Genomic DNA, 3,285 nt, shown 5'->3' on the forward strand with positions numbered 1-3,285 from the left:
GGCCCCGACAGCTCGGCCGCCCCCGCCGCCCCGGGGAGAGGGGCCCTGCCTGGCTCCAGCGCCACGCTCACATGGGTAGGCGGGAGGGGAAACTGAGGCACGGGCCCGCACTGCCAGCCCCTCAGGACGAGGAGCCTCCCCCACCAAAGTCGTGAAATGCCCCTCGCCTCAGCGGCCTGGGCCTGGCGCCCTGCTCTGTAGGCATCCTCCTGAGAAGTGCGCGCAGGTGGTGGTGGTGGCAGTGGCAGGGCCAGGGCTGGCGCAGGTTTCTCCCCAGTCCTGGGCTAGTGACATAAGCCCCGGGCCTGTCTCCTCTCTGCTCTGCTTTTCCGCTCCAGGGTTTCCTCGTGCTTGACCGGCCGGCACTTCAAGCACCCAGAACTCGCAGCCAAGCTCCAGGGAGGCCTGACGTGGTCTCCAAGGCAGGAAGACTACAAGAAAGCCGAGGTTCCCGCTCTCCCTTTCTTTTCCAGCCTTTGAGCCTTCAGAGTGTGTGAGGGTCACGTTTCCAGCAGGACGAGAAACCTACTTCACAGAGCCGAGCGGGGGGTCTCCTGCAGTCACCTGACTCCAGCAGCTGGGGCTTTGAGGGGAAAAAACTCCAGTTCCACAAAGCAGAAGTCCCTAGGGTTGCAAGCAATCCTGATCCCTAACAACAGTAACGATTGGTGGTTTCCAGGCCGAATAGGAGGGAGAGAGAAAAGAAGGACTCTGGAAATAGCCCTACACATGCTGAAGAGAAGTATAAAGACCAGCCACAAGCTTGTCGCTGCTTTGATGGTACAGTAGCCACTGCAGATATTTCTACACTGTGTTCCCAGGGCTGCCCTGCCAACCCAGCCACCCACCCGCTCCTGCTCTCACGCACCGAGCCTGGAGATACAGCAGTTCAAGCGCGCTGCTGGCGCTCCCCAGGGTTGCTTGAGTCAGCAGCCTGGAGAGCAGACATGGGGACATGTTCCTGGAGTGGCTGCACTGTTGCATTCCCAGGTTTGACAAATGTGAGAGGGGGCAAGTGGGCATTGCTCTGCTCTGCTCTGCTCTGCCCTGCTGGGGATGCAACACAGTCATACCCTTAATGTGCCAAGGAGGATGTGGGGACAGTGGCAGTGGCTAAGGCTCCGCAGGGCTACCTTTGAGCTTCGTTTGACCCAGCAGACAGGGTGCACCCACCAGCAGGCTGGGGGAGCCCTCGGCAACCCAATTCGATGCCAGCACCAGTATCCTTTACGGTAGATAACATCATGCCTTAGCCATGCCGTACTAGTTCAGTGAACTGCATGGGCTTGGAAGAGGGCTTAGATATTCTGAGGGTTGCATGGGCACACAGTGAGTTCAGCCCTTCTGGTATGACTAGATGAGTCAGACGGCAGGAGAAACTGAGACAGAAAGAGGGAAAGCGCCTTCCCAAGCCACCCAGCCAAGCAAGGATTAGAACCTAGGTCTCTGCCGTTCCAGCCCAGTGCCCTCCCCATGGGAATGGTGATGATGATATTCATGGCAGCTGATGAACTGAGCCCTTTGCTTATGACACTTATGCTACACATCAATGATTTGGTTAGTTTATAAGGTGCAGATGTAACCTGCCTTCTGCCAAACTGCAGAATAACACGCCTAACTACCCCTCTGATGTTCACGTTGACCCACTATGGCTTAAGGCCTTGTTTGAACACCCAAATGCCTATGAACCAGCCAATTCTCCAGCATCAGGGGTGGGTGTGAGCTTCGGGTCACAATGTGGATCCGGTCTCATTTCACCCTGCCAACTCTTTGGCTCCAACAGTGCCATTAACACCCCCTGCCACAAGGTGATGGCCACTGCAACTCATAGAAGCCAAACCAGCTGCAGCAGATTTGTGCCCATCCATCCCAGTGCAAGGGCTGTAGAAGGGGAGAGGCTGGGGGATTGCAGAGGACACGTCAAGCAGAGGAAATCCCTTGTCCAAGGGCTGGGTACTGCTGCATCAAAGGGAAATAGAGGGGACCCAGTGTCCAGCCAGGAGCTTGCACTACCGTGCTGCTCGAAAGGCAGCCCAGCCATGGAGCTCAAGGTAGCAGCCTCTCGCCCTTCCAATGCATAGATCAGTCAGGGGGACAGCAGCCTCTGCTTCCCCCCACTCAGGGAATCAGTTGTTGTTGCAATGAGGAGGGGAGGGGCCTTGTCACTTTCCCACTCAGCAGAGGCTTTGGGCCACAGCTGGGCCCCGTGGACACTGATGTCTGTGTGGAGCAGCGCCACTTTACTTCATGGAGATGCCCAGGGAAGCTGTGGTAGAAGGACATAGGGAGCAGGGCCAGCCACTGCCCGGAGTTAACCACCTGTGGCTTTGCAGTGCCACCTGCTGGGCAACCCCAGAGCAGCATTAACTAAGATCCTGGGGGAGGCCATACCGATGATGAACTCATAGAGTCAAGCGTAGGGACCTGGCAACCCAGTCTTGGCTTGAAAGCAGGCTTGCTGCAGGCAGCCCCAGCTGAGTTTGTGGCCTTCCTTTCAGATGCCCAGATGGCAGTGCAAAGGTTATATAGATCAGTGGTTCTCAACCTCATTTGACTCAAGGTACCCCTCAGAAATTGCCGGCTCTTAGTTTTCACTCATGTTTTGACTATGGAAAAATAATAGAGCCATTCTTCTGTTGCCAAGAACTCAGAAAGACCACAGCAGGGCAGGATGTTTCTAACACTGTGGATTCCTATTTGATTTATCTGAGTTTATTGCCTGAACCATTTTTGCACACCTCACAGTGCTAACATAGTGTGGCACCTTGCAGCATCCTTGAAAGGGTCTCAAGGCACCCTATGGTGCCATGGCACCCTGGTTGAGAATCACTGGTATAGCTGTGCTATAGGGTTTCACCTAACCCAGAGGAAGGACATGCATAAACAGAGAGCGGAGGGGATCACAAAGAGAGAGAAATGGTTGAGGCAGAGGGAGGTGGAGGTGGGGACTGAAGTCAACATAAATGGGTTAAGGATGACATAAAGGGGGTTGTGTATGCAGTTATTTGCTGCTTCTCTGGGACTGAGAAATCCTATCTAGAAGCACTGTTGTTTTTATTTCTGCTTGATTGTTTAGATTCCACATCCAGACTTTCTCTAGGCCAGGAGGCTCTTTGGTGGCAGAAAAGCAATGCAATGAGGCTGTTTCTAGCATTGTCTTCATCTTGCCTACAACACTGGCTGGCAGCTCTGCATTAAGACAACAATTGGTATCAACACTCATGCTTCTGGGTTTCAATCTGAGGGGGTCAGGAAGGATTTTTTTCCTAATGCCCTGAATGTATG

This window comes from Alligator sinensis, unplaced genomic scaffold (genome assembly GCF_000455745.1).
Source record: "Alligator sinensis unplaced genomic scaffold, ASM45574v1 scaffold216_1, whole genome shotgun sequence".
Lineage (NCBI taxonomy): Eukaryota > Metazoa > Chordata > Crocodylia > Alligatoridae > Alligator > Alligator sinensis.